Consider the following 16,457-nt stretch of genomic DNA (forward strand, 5'->3'; position numbering starts at 1 on the left):
AGCGCTGACTCTGGAAGGAGCGAGGAGAGAGCCTGGCATTTACATGCTGCACCTCCCCCTGCAAATCCCTCCGCACGCAGAGTTAGTCTAAATGAACTGGTAGACAAATAGAACGACATAATTGCTTTGATGTGCCAACATATCTGAGTGTCAGGCTTGCGAATACATCCTCAGCAGGCTGAAAGAGGTGTGCTAAAAGCGTAATTACTTCAAGTCAATAGCATATATTCTTTTTTAAAGAAACAACTCTCGCCTCTGAAAAAATGTATCTACAACTGTGCCTTCCAATGCAAGAGCACCACTGGTCTCATGTGGTTGGTGCTAAATGTTCATGTTAGTAGCTCAAAATAAATCCATCCTAAAGTTTAGTTCCTCAGTTGCATTGGAAACCTTCAAGGGCTCAGAAGCAGGAGGTTTCTGGTGGCTACTTACTGGACAGGACAAACACAGAACACTCCTTATCTGAGCAGAAGGTTCTGTCGGGCAACACTGACCTCAGACCCAAAAGCACAGGTTCTGTTTCTGTCAGGCAGTTTCCCCTTTGTTTCCCAGAGGGCAAGCGGGGCCTAGGCCCAGCTACAGCTGTCACTGAAGCCAGCAGCTCTCCAGAGGCCTGAGGGCCTAAGCCCAGCTGTGGACTGCTCAGGCCTGTTGACCAGCAGCTCTGGAGACAGGGAAGGAGGCCAGCCTAGGAAGAGGACAAGAGGGGGGTTTTGGCCTGACTGGCTAACCAGTTCAAGTCCCCTAACTCACCAACAAGCTCCTGGTGGCTGAATCTTAAAGACAAGCCAGTCCTTGGACATCTCCGCAGCGTCGGGGACTTTGAACGGTCTTCCTTGACAAAACTTCCTCTCTGACTCTGGGATCCACCTTCCATGAACCCTTTGGCTCTGTTCTTGGCCGAAGCCTCTTCTCACATGAGTTCCCTCCTCAGGGCTCCAGCCAGACCCCACACCCGCCCTGAGCTCACTTCTGCAGGCTGGTGAATCCTAAACTGGACTTCTCCCTGTATCTCTGGGCCCAGTCACCCTTGGACACCTCTCTTTGACCAGGAGGCTCAGGCCCAGCATGACCTCCCGGGACCCTCATCTCCACCACCACACCCATCCCAGGCCATTTCCTTCCCACATTGCCTGACTGTTCTTGTAGCCAGGACCCCATGGTCCCCACTGAACTGTCCCGCACCCAACCCCACACACGAGCCAGCGTCTCTACCTACTGTATACCCTTGCTGCACTGCGGACTGCAGGTACTGCCCTCTCTCCCAGCTTCCCATGTTTCTCCACCCCACAGCCGCTGCCCTGACCCAGATCTAACATCTCCCCCGAGTCACTCCCACAATGCCTGGTTCATCCCGTCGTGCCTGGTCTTGCCCCAGCAAACCCACGCCCCTATGTCTCCCAGGCACACCTCTCTTCTGGCCATTCTCCTCCACAGAGTCAGCCCGTGGCTCCCTGGCTGCTCTCAGGATGAGATCCTCCCAGGGTCACGTCTCTCTGGTCAGGATCTGTAAGCTTTTTCTCGCACAGAACCACATTGCAAACACACACATTGGGCTCCACCAGCCACGCTGCTTCTGCTGCTGCAGCCGAACTCTGGGATCATAGAGAAAGTAGTCACAGGTGGTATGCAAACAAGCAGGCCAGCTCTTAATAAAACTTAATTTATAGAAACAAGTCTTACTCCATGTACATAAAACGGCTGAATTTCCTAATCAGGAAAGAAGAAGACTGCAACTGTTTTTGTTCCTGTATATTTAATACAAAAGAAAAAGTGACCTGCAGCCTTTAGGACCTGTGTGGACATTGCTCACAATACCTTGGGAGCTGTATTAGCTTCTTGAAGCTGCTATAACAAGTTATTAACAATGGAGGGGAGAGGGGGCTTAAAGCCATAGACATTTATTCTCTTACATTTCAGAAGGCCATAGCCCAAATCCAGGGTATTGGTAGGGTCATGCTCCCTCCAAAGTCTCAAGAGGAGGCCCTGTCCCATCTCTGCCCTCTTCAGCGCCCTCGGTGCTCCTTGCCTTGCTTAGCCTGACCCTAGTTATCTGTCTTCATGGGGCCATCTTCCCTCTGTACTTGTCTGTGTCCTAATCTCTTCTTGTAAGGACACTGATCGTATGCATATGACCCCACCTTAACTTGATTACATCCACAAACACCGTCTTTCCAAAAGGACCATGCTCACGGGTGCAGGGGTGAGGACTTCAATGTGACCTTTGTGGGGAAACTATTCAGCCCAACACAGGAGCCAACCCAGGGTCAAGGAGCCTGGAGGTGAGTGCAGTCACCAAGGCAAGAGCCAAAGCTGGCTAAGGGCTGGGGATGGGGCCATGGACATGACAGCAGGAGGCCTTTGCTGAACCTACAAGAGCAGAGGAATCCCAGCCACCATGAGGCCACCTGAACAGGGGCTGGGAAGCCCAGGCAGCAGGTGCATTCTGTCAAGGGGCTCCTTGTGAAGTGAAGGAAGACCCCACGCAGGGTGGTGGAGGAGGGGGCTTATATTATGGTCTGTCTTCTGCTCCACTGTGGGGAGTGGCCAGACTGGGCCTTTCTCCTAGACTCACCAGCATGGTCTGCCCCAGTGGCCAACCATCAAGTGGTCTGATAGCAACTTACCTTCTGGGCACCTTTTATTCAAATCTGTGTTTTATTATTTATTTAATAAACATATTGCCTTAATAAAAAGACTCTGAAGTCTGGATAAGAAAAAAATGCTAAAAGGTAACCATGATGAGCACTCTGTACACGTCTCTCTAGACTTAGTGTGAAGATACATATTGATAAGGGCTTTAGATAGTGAGTCCCACTCTTCAATTTTTGTCACTTGCTTTTCTACCAGTGTATTGTGTACATCCCTGTGTTAATATATGCACATATACAGGTAGTCACACATCTAAATGACAAAGCGTGTGTGGTGCACATATACATTCATACATGTGTGCATTTACAGTGCCTACTAGTGTTTCACAGTGTAGCTGCCCTAATTTAATAAGCCAATCTGCTATTCTCAGGCATCAATTTTGACCAAGTGTTCTTTTACTTGACATATTAATCTTGTTGATTTTAAGTTGCTGGATCATAATGGTATTGCAATTTCAGTTTTTTGTTATACATTTGTGCACTTTCCTAAAGTTAAACATCTTATTCAATGCCACCGGTTTTTTCTCAAATCTGGGAGATCCTGCCAATGAGGAGAGGATTCTAGACCCACAGAGCTCATGGGAGTGCCCCCAGCACATCACCCCTCCTGCAAGAAAGGAGGCTCCAGGCAAATGTACAGTGCTTTTGGACATTTTGTTTGCTTGTTGTTGTTTTTTTTCCTAAATGTTAAATTAACATGAGTATCAGATCATCTCATTAAAAACTCTATGAGGGAGTTTTTAAAAATGAGGACATGTTAAGTAAGGGTACATTATGCAAAATCAATTTAGTTCTATAAGAGAAAAGAAGCAGAAAACTAACTTTCTGATTATATTCTACTGTATATGATATAGAAACCAGTTGAAATTTTAAAACCTTGCCTCCTGTGTGTCCTAATATTCTTGTATTTTTTCTTGTAATTGTTCAACAAATACTTACCAACAACTGCAAGGCGAAATCAGGCTTGCTGATGAGAGGCCCGTGTTTTCACATGTGGCAATGAACCAAAGGAGCAGGGGTGGACTGGGGCACCCAAAAGGGGTTTTAGCACTGCAGAGAGGCCAGGGCTCCCGCAGACTTGGGGTCAGGGCACAGAGGTGAGAGCTGACATACAGGATGCAGAGATCCCAAATGAGGGTGTGAAGAAGATAGCCAGAAACCAGCACCCCCAGGGCACAAGGAGGCAGGGAAGGTGTCCCAGAGTCACAGGCAGCACGAGTTTGATGTGTCATGTTGGCAAAGGTTGAAAGGTTGCTAAGTACCCAGTGCTGGTAAAGCTTTGGGGACCCAGGAGCGCTGACTACTGATGGCCGGACTCCATCTGCAAGCTGTGCTGGGGGCTGTCACGCAACAGCTAAGAGGATGGTAGGAGGGGTCACCTCTGGTGGTGCAATCCCATGTTGGTGGCAGACAGACTAACAAAACCCATGTGTATGTGACATGTGTGTGGAAATCAGTGTCAGCACTATTGATGACAGGGCCAAGTACTTCGCCATCTCCTGTCTGCTCCTACGATGGGACATTCTGCAGCTGCAGACAAGGAGGAGGGCTCTGTGGGCACTTCCGAGAGTGGGAACACAGCAAGCAAGCTCACAGGGGCCCCTTTTTTACAAGGAGAAGACATATACCTGGACACAGGTGCACACGCAGGTTGTCTGGGAGAGGACTGCAGGTCACATGGACGTCGCAGTGGGACAGGAAGGTGGGTGCAGGCAATGGGCCTGTGCCTCTGCGTCACACAGTTGAGTGTTTCAGAGAGATCACATTTGACTTTTAAAGGTAAAATCAGTCTCTGAGACAGGAGAGGACTGGGGCTCCCCTGCCCTGCCAAGGGAACTTTCCAGGGGAACGTTGGGGACTCAGAGTAATTCAGGCGCCACTAGCTGGCAATAGATGAGAGTCAGAGCCTGGGCTCCGTCACGTGGCTGCTTTCAGTGGCCAAGACACAGAAGTGCTCTCTTTGCCATGGGCAGGGCCCTCAAAGACTCCGGGATCAGAAGTCCCAGACCTGGAAGGCCGCATACTCCCTGGCCCTCAGGCACCTATAGGTGAATTATACCCAGCTTTTCCTGTTCCAGCTGAGCCCCCAGAGAACTGAAAGTTAGTGGCTTGTCCAAGGCCGTCCACAAGCATGCAGTGGCAGGTGTGCCTGTCTCGAGTGCGAGTGCAAGTCCTGGGCTCCTGGTGACAGAGGGATATGAGCTCCATCAAGGCCAGGCCAGAGCAAATGTGGTCTGTCCGGCCCCACATGCCAGAAGGATCTCAAATCAAGGCCTGCATGGGCTCCCAGAGCAACTCGGGTGGTGTTTGGTTTTGTTTTTATTGCCATAAAATTATCACAGGGTAGGAACTTGTTTTGCAGACTAAGGACTGGTTAAAAAGATAACAGCACATACACACATTTAAAAGAAGGAGGTGGACACCTTGAAGCTGATGTGGAAAGAGACCTACGGCATAGTACATGATAAAGCAAGGTGTGGCTGCTCTGCATGTTGGCCTCCATGCACTGGTACATGTGGGGCTGTTTCCATGAGAATCAGTGACACATACCAATGATTGTCAGGAAAGCAGCAGAGAGTAAACCTTCCACACTGCCTCCTGCTTACACATCCTCAGTGTGCCTGTGTGTAATTTTTAAACTTCGTTTTCTCTCACATCAGTAGGGTTATCTGCTGATCTGGGTGCTGAGATGATGGAGTGTTCTGTCTTTCCCTTGTTTATCCTGATTTTTTTTTAATGAATAAAATAAAATGAAAACAAAGTTAAAAGCAAATGCTCGTTGAAGGAGATTTGGAGGATTCAGGTTAAGTCTGATGAAGCAAACAGAAACCTCAGGGACCTGCCAGTGCTTGGAGAGGTGCTGACCACTGTCTGGTTGTAGCAACTCCTTCAAGAGGTTTCCATATGTAGAGACAGGCAAAGAGGCCTTTCCTTGCAGCCTTTACAAAACCCTCAAACGTCCCGTGCACATCACTCTAAACCCTGAGCACCAGATCCTGCCGAGGAGGAGGCATACGGGTCTTCCCAACCCCGCTGCTCTGGGAATCTGGTCCTTCTCCGACCTCAGGTGCTGCTCCTGACAGCTGGTCTCAGGTCTCCACCCTCAGTCCTCGGTGCTGAGGTCGCAGCCACACCCATGTGCCAGGCAGAGCCACGGTCAGCCATCCCCCACCTCCCCACACCCACATCCAGCTGTGGATTCGCCATCTTGGTGTCTAATAGACCCTCAGGCCACGACATTCAGGAAAACAGGGAGAAAGCCCAAAATGCAACAGCGTTGTGTAACTGTGAGTGAAGTCCCCTGAGCAGTCGTGGAGCTCCTCCCACCTGCACCTCTTCAACTTTTGAAGGTCCCTGTGGTCCAGGGACTCTCCCAGAGGAAATGGAAGCACCAGCTCATTGGATCCCACCCATATCTCCAGCTTCTCAGGTGCATCTGGGTGCTGGTTTGCACCCCGCCCCATCCTACCACACACACACGTACACGCATGCACACACCCCTGGGCAGCCCTAATTCCCTTTGTGTGGCCTGCCTCTCCCTCGGGGAGCTCCTGCTTGTCCTGAAAGCTCTGTGAGATTGTAGACATGTGGGCAAGTAGCATCCACACCTCCATGATGCCGGTTTCAGAGCTGGTCAGTGTTATTACTGCATACATGGTGCTCCCACACTTTAAATCCCTTTATATGAGCAGCGAGGATCATAGTTATGACTACACGGAGGTCGCGCTGCTCTGGAAAAGGTCAAGCTCTCCTCCCAGGCGGTACATGTAAACACAGCGCACACCCCTGGCCGTTCCAGGGACACCCAGTCTTCATCCCTCGCACTCTGCAGGTGGGTCAGGGGGGCCTGCAGGCCAAATCACGGGGAATTTACCCACAAGAGTGTCAGTCAGAGGTTGGCCTCGTAACTGGCTTAAAGATGTTGTTGCCCTTCGAGGAGCTGCAAGGAGGGCAAAGCTGATGATCCCTTTGTCTTCTCTCCAAAGTCAACTTAAGCTAGGACACATAAAAGGATTGCCCTTTTTAAACAGCTACTCTTATTTTGAAAAGTCATTATTACAATGTCTAATTTAGAGGTAGCACTTATCTCCTCGGAGTTCTTAGGGTTCCAAATGATTGGTTTGGCTTTCTTACAAAAACTATACCCTTGTTACTGAAATTAAGTCCCCAAGATGTATGTAAAATTTATTTTTGAATTCTGTCTACTTTTATAGGCAAAAATAATCAAGAAAAGCCACTGGCTACAAAAACTGCAAGCAAAATGAACCTTTAAAGAGCTAATGACTTAAGGGTGGTGTACGGACGTATAAAGTATGTTGGGGGCTTACGCTATTTGTCATTAACACATATTCTGAAAGCTTGGCTAATATAATGTGACACAAAATTAGTCAAACACAATTCATGCAATATTGTTTAATTTTACTCCTCATTTAACTTGGTTTTAAGCAAAATCATTATGTCACATGATAACGTTCACTTGAACAAGAAATATTTCATAGTGGTCGCTGCCTTTAGAGATGAGTTATTAGAGGCTCCATGCTGAACACATTCTTAACTATGGAAACCATAAAGCTAATAGCTTAATCATATTTTGACACCATCTACATACTTTATGCATTATTTACAAGAAAGATATAAAAATGAAACCACTGAACATCTCACACAATACTTCACAGTCATAGTTAACTGGTTAAAAATATAACACATTTATCTTCCAGGGGCTTTCTATTTGCATATAGATATTTGCATACCATGTTGCAATATGCCGTTAATGTAAAATTTAACCTTTGTTCTTTCTCTCTGATGTGCAAGGTATACTCATTAAGTTAAAAATAATGGCAAAAATAAGTCTTCTGGTGATATACATTTCATAAATTATTCCCCAGAGCAGTGGGGAAAGGTAAAATGTGGGTGGGAAAGTGTTTAATTGAATTAATTCCTCATTTTCTGTATTTTTATTTTACAACTCGAAGACAGAGCCATTTGACTAGTAGATGTCAACCCCATGAATTGTGAAGGCCCTCCTCCCAGTCACAGGAGGTGTCAGCCCTCCTAACCCTATGCTGAAGCAATGCCCTCCAGGGCAGAGAGGAAGCCGCTGCTCCACACACCTGTTAACGGATGGTGCTTCTCCAGCAGAGGGACACACCATGCTGCCTGAGGCGCAGCGCGCTGTCACCACACCTTGGGCAACAGGTGAAGAGTCCCCAGCTTGCACTGGGTGGTGACATCAATTTCTAATTAAGCCCCTGTGGGCACATTTATAGAAATAAGGCAAAGACTTCAAAATATGTCAGGAGATTGTGGTGCTTGAATATCTAAGCTCCAAACTCCCTTTTCCCTGTCCATACACCCTAAATATCAAAGGCCAGAAGTCATATTGGGGCCAGGAGCGGCCTGGATCCCGCTCTCAGAAGAAACGGGACAGAACATAAGGCAAGTCCATCCACATTAGCCTCATGTCCAGGGCCTTCAGTGAAAGGTCAAGTCCCGGACACCTCTGCCCAAACAACTCCATTCAGGGAGGTACTGGCAGGCACCAAGGCTCACGGTGCCCTTAGAGAATGAGTGGACGGGGCACACACAGAGCCATCGTGGGTAGGGACCATGGACTGGCACAGCTGGACCACGTGGGGCCAGGCAGCCCCCCTCAGGGGCACAGAGCAGGCTAGGAGGGGAGATGGCCTGCAGCCAAGGAAAGAGTCTCTCAGGTGTGCAGCTACATCATCCTCAAGCCCTGGAGCTCCAGGAGAGGACCCTCCCCACTCTTCTGCGACCCACGGATCACTGGGGTTGGCAATGCAAAGAAGGGACCCGCCCAGGAGCTGGCAGGGCCTGAAGCCAAGTGGGTCTGGACAGTGGTTCCTGATTCTTGAGGGGCGTATACTCCAGCTCCCCATCCATGGATGGTGGCAATGACTGTGGGTCCCCCTAGATCTCCAGGAGGAGTCGGGGAGCAGGGGTTTTGCTCTGCCTGCTGTCTCCAAAGCAATGCACCTGCCCTCCACTGGCACATGACCCCACCTCCTGGGGAAAGAGAGAGCTCTGTCCCTGCATCGAGTCTCCAGGGCCCAGTCAAAATGAGACCCATGGACTGGGGACACTGCCGCAGCCCTGCCTGGTGGACCCCCCGCTCAGAGCAGCTCCCCAGGTCTGGTGGTGCAGGGCCTTCCTCCTCTCTCCTCCTCCCAGGAATCCCTATCTTTTCTCATAATGAACATGCACCTTATTAGCTGATGTGAGCTGTGGACACATATTTATTTAGTGTGTTTAGTCTCATTTTCTGGAGACCTTCACTTCTTCGTGGGGGCACCCAGAGGAGATGGACACACTGGGATTAGGCCTCGTTTTCTGTGAGAGGCGAAAGAGTGACCCCAAACGCAAAGTGCTTTTGGAACTCGCGCTCCTGGAGGAAGCGTGGGGCCCTGGCCGTGCAGGCAGCAAGCCATTGAACTTGCACTGGCGCACCGTGCTGGCCGGCTCGTGTGTGTGATTGTTCTTGTAAAGGGTCTTACTGAAGTAAATAAAATTGTAGAGCCTTGGAAACACACGATTATTACAGCGGAGCTGAGGTGTGCAGGACGGGAAATAAGTCTCTGAGGGATAAATTACATGTGATGAGGGCTAAAAGGATACAGCTCCCATTTCAGGAAGTCTTCCAGGCAAAGATCTGGCAGTTTTAGCTTCCTTTCAAGACAATGCACGAACACCAAAAACATTATTCTTCACAGAGCGCCCCAGAGGCCACGGCCGTCACGTGGCCAACGTCCTTCTTCCATTCCCTCAAATCCAACACAGGTCTTCTTTATTAATTTTAATTTGTCATCAATAGCCTGACAGGCACTCTTTCGGCAAGAAATACCACATTAGCTGTTTCACTCACTGTGGCAGCTATTAAAACCGGGAGGGTGATTAGCAAGAATGAGGTCAACAGAATAATGTGAGTGTAAGTCGCTACCAGCAAAATGTGCAGCACAGGAGGATTTATTATGTTCACTCGCTGAAATGTAATTTAAAAACAGGATATCACCACCTGCTATGCTGGCTCGTAGGGTTACTCAGATCATTTAAACATTTCCTGCTAATATGTTTATTTGCTTCTGGCATATATTACCATTTACTGTATTTCTAATAACTATGGTTAAAATAAACTTAATTGTTGCTCTTTACTTCATGTAAACATAGCAGGTAAATAAATCATCCCATGATTAGCTCAGACAATGCAAATTAGGGTGATTTAATCATCGATATTGGCAACAGAAAAATTAACATTCATAACCTCCTTGCAAAGATCTGAACATAGTTCTACTGTTAAGGAGTCTGTTCAGTAAATAAGGATGTCACTGGGGCACTGAGAGACTCCACTCTGCTAGAAATAAAGTGACATACGACTAGCAAGTTAAGAAAATTACTACATGTTTGCAGATGCTAGACATTCACATGTAAACTTCACCTGTGCTCCTTTTGAATAGCCAGAAACCCAGGCATATTCCTGGAGATGACTGTTAATCTGGAAATCACAATCTCCAATCTTTGACTTCACTTAGTAAGAAATTCAGATCCATGTAGAGTTATCTACCGTCATTTATAACTTTTATTGGGAGGAAATTGGGATCGAGGGCTAAAAGTAGAGCATTTTTATTTTGAATGTGCAGCATGTTTTCAACACTCAGGCTATTTTTAAGGCCAACAGCCTGTGAGACAAAATAGCTGTCAATAACCTTTCCCTGAGTGCTACTGGCCAGTTAGTCCTTACACTAAATGTCATTTAAACCACCCTCTCTAAGCCATCTCTCAGACTGGTTTGTAGGCCATTTGGAGGGTTCTGTGGATGGCAGGACATAGGCAGGCAGGCACCACCGAGAGAGCCAGCTCATCTGTCAGCAAACTGGTGATGGGTCCCACCTGCAGCCAGAGGATGCACCCCAGGTGCAGAGACGACTGTGCGACTCCTTTTCCCTGCAGTTCGCACACCTGTACCTTTGTGCAAAGAAGTAAAATGTTAGCTTAGCCATTCTAAAGCGGGGTGCTCAAAATCATGGATCAGCCCAACATTTCAAAAATATCATGAGAGATTCTTTTTCTCTATTTTAATAGATAGTTTTTAAGTCATTTCTGAGGAGCTCTGTATGTCCTAGGAAACAGGAAGAACCCCAAGGCAAGGAAGTTTGCCATTCATCTTAGGGATTTGCTTTGTCATGAGGCAGGAATGGAGGAAGCACCCCTGTAGGTCTGTCTTTGGACCTAAAAAAAAAAAAAAAAACAGTCAATAAATATTGCGCTCTCCCCACAACTGTCACCGTCTGAGCAGGGGCTCCGTGTAAATGCAAAGGGAATACGTGAAGAAAGGGACACCATCAGATGTCTACATTTGACTCTTTTTCTCCCCAGAACTGCTCCCTGGAATCCAGCAGGGCTACAGGAGGCAATTTGAGAGGCAGTGTTCCCAGTGCCGGAGCCTGTCACATCAGACGATCTGAGAACTTTTATAAGAAAACCAATGAATGCTAAACATTGCCATCCTGTTTGCAGAGCCCCGACTCTCATCCCGCCCAAGGAAAATGAGCAGCCTGGTACCCAGAAGCGCTTCCTTCCCGCCAGCCCCACCCCACTGAGTGCAGTTGGGCTGCGGGAGCTCCTGCACCCCAGGCGGCACGGCAAGGGCTTTGCACATCCGCCCCATTTGAATCGATGATAGGAGCGATGTTTGTAATTCGACATCAAGCAGCCCCAGCGCCTGGCATTTATTTGTGCTGTTGTTTTGGCAGGTTATCCGAGGGCCCCTTCTCATCTGACATGTCAGGTCGACAATCAAACAAAGAGGACTAGAGAATTCACTTTTACAGTTAGGCAAGCTGAATGCTATTACCCATGTATTTGTCACCGACCTGCAGATCCCAGCCTCTAATCTGCCATCCGGATGGATGCTACAAAGTGGAGAGCCAGGGACATGCATTTCCCAGTAACTACCTGCTGCCAGCTATTATTTTAAGGATCCTGTGATTTTCTTTTATTTTGAGTAGAAAAAACAAGGCAGCTGCGGTAATAAAAAGGCATATCAACTAGTCACTTCCTGGCAGATTTGTCACTGGTGTGGATACAGTAGAGGAGGGGTTTTTTTGTTGTTGTTACTAGAAAATGTATACACTCGAATATAATATTGTAAATCTGGAGTGTGTGCTTCAAATAAAACCCTTTTTAGTACCTTGCGTACTGGTAAACAAAATAAAAATGTATGCATCTTATAAAGAACTGCCAACGCTCACATGCAGGAGCAGGATGCCACCTACAAATCACACCCTGACAGAGGATATTTTACATTATATGATTTTGGGGTGAAAGTTATTATTTTTTTATTCCTAAATCACATTAACATAGCCACAAAGCCATACATTATCACAGCTCTCCAATAATATTCCTAAATATTTCCTAATGATGGATTGTACAGTAGGGCTCCAAGGACTCAAGTTTAACTGTATAATTCCAAGTTGTGAATTAAATTGCAAAAATCAAGTGCTCCTGGTAATTCTTTTATTTCTGCACATCGCATAATCAGATCGATCTCCTCCCCTGTTCAGTACATAAATAAATCTTCAGAAATAATCAGTCACCAATAAAACGTTCCCTATTCGATTTTGATATGTGTTTTAAAATTAATTAGGCAGAGCCCTTAAGAGGTGATCATTCCTATGGTGAGAGCTCAAAAACTGCACAGAGGTATTTGTCGAGCTGCAAAATTACAGACAAGCCGCGGACTCCTGTGCCTTTCACATTTTAAAAGGTGTGTGTGGCTTCCAAATGGAACTCAGACCCACGGCACCATCACCAGGATAGGCTGCCCTTCATGCAAGCCCCAGGCCCCCAGGTGTGTCCACGGGCCTGGCCTGGTGAACAAAGAGCTCAGCGCCTCCGTGTTCGCCCATCCGGAGCAGGAGTGGGACAATCCTGAACAATAAGACCCGGCCCAAACAAAGAGTGATTAATGACTCGGGAGCTGCCGTGCTACGTCGGCCAGGCAGACTCCGAGAGTGGGTCTTTGAAGGAGAAATGAAAAGAGTTTCGGGCTTTAAATATTTACTATTTCATTCATCAATGGAGCATGTAAACGCAGAAAGAAATATTCAAACACGATTTTCCCAAGACTCCGTTTCCCACATTGTCCTGGCTGGTAATGCCTATTTATGGCACTCGGCGTCGGCAAGTCACAGCGAGGAAGCAGGTTGGAGGCAGCGGCGGTTACTCAAGGGGAGAGCCCCCGTTCTCCTCTGGAGTTGAGTTTGTCACCAGGGCTTCCCGAAGGTTCCACGGCACCGCACACCCTCCCCAGTGTCAGGAAACAAAGTTCTAGAGGTGTCTCACTGCATATTTACAACATATTATGAAAAAGTGGTTCATCTCCATGTGAGAATGCACACTTTGATTATCACTTAAAGGGGAGACAAATAGGAAATGCCCTACAATTTGAACATCCTGCATTTCCTAATATGCTTTAAGATACCTTTGCTGTTGAAACAATTGTGAGATGTCTGTTTCCATTTTTCATTGGCAAAGTTTATTTTTGCTGTGTGTGTGTGTGTGTGTGTGTTTGTGTGTGTGAAAGAGCACATACTCTTACTTTTAAACAGACTTATATTCCAGTATTTTCTAAATAACGAGAATCAAGAATCGGGTTACTGCACGACACCGTGCCATGACTGCATACATTTATGAGTCTGCTGGACGCTTCTGATGTTTCTTGCATGATTCCTTAATCCTGACAAACGCTGAGGTGGAGAGCATTATTATTTCTATTTTACATGTGAGAAAACAAGGGCTTTTAATTTAACTTGCCCAAGGTCACAAGGGAGTAAGTGGAGGAGAGAGGGATTCAGACCCACGTTCAGGTGGCCCCAGCCCCTCTTCAGTCCCCTCCCCTCGTTTCCCTCCCTGCTGCTACCAGAAGCAAAGAGACAGCTGACGTCTAGAGCCCACCACCCCGTAATTCTACATTCTTAGACCCTGTCCTTTGGGGCTAGAAGGAATATGCTCTAGGGAGAGGAAGGCAGCCGCGCCCAACCCACCCTGCTGGCTCAAGGGGCATCCCAGGAGGCTGCAGAGGGCAAAGTGGAGGGGGGTACGGGCCAGAATGGAAAAGGGCAAAGGAGCTCCGAAAGCCTGTCTATAGCCAGCGTTCCTCTTCTCTGGCCAACAGTGGAGGAATGTTGGGTCTCCACAGGGAGAGCCAAGGCTAACCAAGAAAACCCCGCCAGTCCTCCCAGCTGGGTGGCCCACACGCCTCAGCTTCTTCCACACTAACCCATTTGCTTGAACAACCAAGAACATATCCCACAAGGCCCTGACCACCTGGACCCACGGACCTGGACCCACCACACAAGGCATTTTCCCTCGAGGGTCCTGTGCTTGGTCACACTGGCCTATTTTCTGTGCAGGACCCTTTCCCTTCTCCCCTAGCAGCTGCCAATCTGGTCCCTGCCAGGAGGATGGGCATTCTCTCTTGGTCTGGTTTCAGTGCTTAACCAGAATGCTGCTTCCTCCAGGAAGCTTTCCATAGGAATCCCAGAGCATGCTCTTTCCTCACCTCTCGCGGATTCCCGCACTCCTGTGGCAGTGTGTGCCAGAATTTGCCTGCTTGACGCAGCCCTTCACCAAGGGGCAAGTTCCCCCAAAGCAGAACTGTACGAGGTTCCCTCAGCAGCCCCTCCAGGGGCCAGGCACATGGCACGTGCTCCAGGGTAGTGGCTTCGAGGAATGAACAAGTGGGGATGATCTGCTTGGTCTTTAAAGACAAGGCGAGTAGATGATTCAGCCCAGAAGGCTTTACTAGAATTTCATTTCCTTTTTTTGTTTGTTTGTTTGTTTGTTTGTTTTTCTAGCTTGTTTAAGGTCCAACTGAAAGTAAAAATTGTATACAGTTACAGTACACATTGTGGTGTTCTGATGTAGGCATACTTTGTGAAATAATCACCACAACCCAACCAATCAGCTTGTCTCTCACCTACGTGTGTGTGTGTGTGTGTGTGTGTGTGTGTAGAAAAATTCAGCGCCACTGTCATGGCGAATTTCAAGTGTACGTAATTCATTTCTATTGTTGGCCGATTCAGTCAGAATTTCCGTGGTACTTAGGGCTACATGCGTGAACTTCATTAGCATCCAGATCCAGGAAGATGGGTTTCGGGAATGACTGAAACTACAAGAAGCACCCCACAGACACAAGTGTCCTGCCCACCAGCACACCACCCGGCACCTTCAGAAAAGAAACTGGCAGCCACCGGCCTCTGTGATCACCGAAGTCATCTCAGCCGCACTCTTGCAAATTTCAGGCTTTGCTCTGGCTACACGTATGGAATTCTGTCAAATTGAACTTCAGGGATTTCACCAAGAGGAGAGCGCTTTCCCACCACCGTGCCTTCCCCAGCTAAGTGTGTGTGAGGGAACGCGAGAGACCGCGAGCAAGTGAGGAGGGAGACGTAGCTTCACTGTTTTTATTTTGCGTGCGTGCCCGTCGACAGATCGGCCAGATCCTCCCGGCACTGCCTTTCTGGGAGAAAGGCCAATTTTCTTCATTTTTAAAATATCATAACATTTGTGTTAGCAAAAACTACTACAAATGCCATCGGCTACAGAATTCCAGTTGAATTTCTATTTTGACTTTATCAAAATTTGAGAAAAATATCTTTGGGGAATCCAATTATCTGTGCTTAGCCCCAGCCCACAAATAAACACAAACCAAATGCTGCGCAGTGGGGAGCCGCTCCGCGAGCCCTCTGAGTGCAGAACCATGCCACAGCAAGAGCTGGACCCGGATCCCACAGGGTCATCTGCATAGCAGAATTCAGAGCCGATGGACCAGACCATGTGGTCTAACATATTGAATTTGTGAAACTCGTATTACAAGGATACGTAATATTTATAGAATACAAATACTAATTTGTCACACTGATTCTCTACCTGAATGTGAGTCCACTTGCCTGATTCCTCTTAATAGCACAACTAAATAAATAAGACCATTTATACCAGCTAAAGCCCAGGGCGCGAGAAATCACCACATTTTAATATTTCAATATGTAAGGCTGCCTTATGATCAGGAGGGGCTACACCTAGTGAAACTCCCACAGATGATGCTATGCCAACGACTTCAGGATCTAATTTCCTCCTCTGGCTTCTTTTAAAATCATGGTCTTTCTCAACAGCTATCCTTTATAGTTTTCTAATCTTACTTCGTGGATATTAATGAATCTCTAGAGTTCCAAAAACTATATTGGAGTGGCTTAACAAGTCATTCCAAAAAATATATTTGGTAAACTAATTAAACTTGGGGTGTATTTCAGAGTACTCCCCTGGAACGTCGAGGTTCATTAATACTCCTGCAGTGGCAGAGCCCCGCTCAGGGTGGAAGCATGGGGACTCCGTGCTGTGGGGGTGAGCCCTGCTGGCCCCGCTCCTGCCTCTGTCCCTCTTCAGCACCTGGCTGACACTCTCCCAGCAGAAGAGGGAAACTGACACACAGAGTTTATCAGAGAGCTGTCTTGATTTTGTCCCAAATAAAGGGAAACAGCACAATAAGAGTCTGACTGTTATATGGCATGGAAGTCCTCCACGGAGCCCCGCAGGTGCCCTGAGGAATGCAGGAGCAGCAGAAGGGTGGCCCCATGCCCGGTGGTGCTGCCGGGACAGGAGGGACTCTCCTCAGTCAGACAGACAGCCCTGCAGTAGCGTCATCCCCGCCGGTGTCACTGCCACCCTCAAACATGACAAATTCCCTTCATTCTTTTTCCTCCTTCTTCCCATGAACTTAATGTGGTTGAG

Source organism: Callospermophilus lateralis, chromosome 15, assembly GCF_048772815.1.
Source record: "Callospermophilus lateralis isolate mCalLat2 chromosome 15, mCalLat2.hap1, whole genome shotgun sequence".
In the NCBI taxonomy this organism is placed as follows: domain Eukaryota; kingdom Metazoa; phylum Chordata; class Mammalia; order Rodentia; family Sciuridae; genus Callospermophilus; species Callospermophilus lateralis.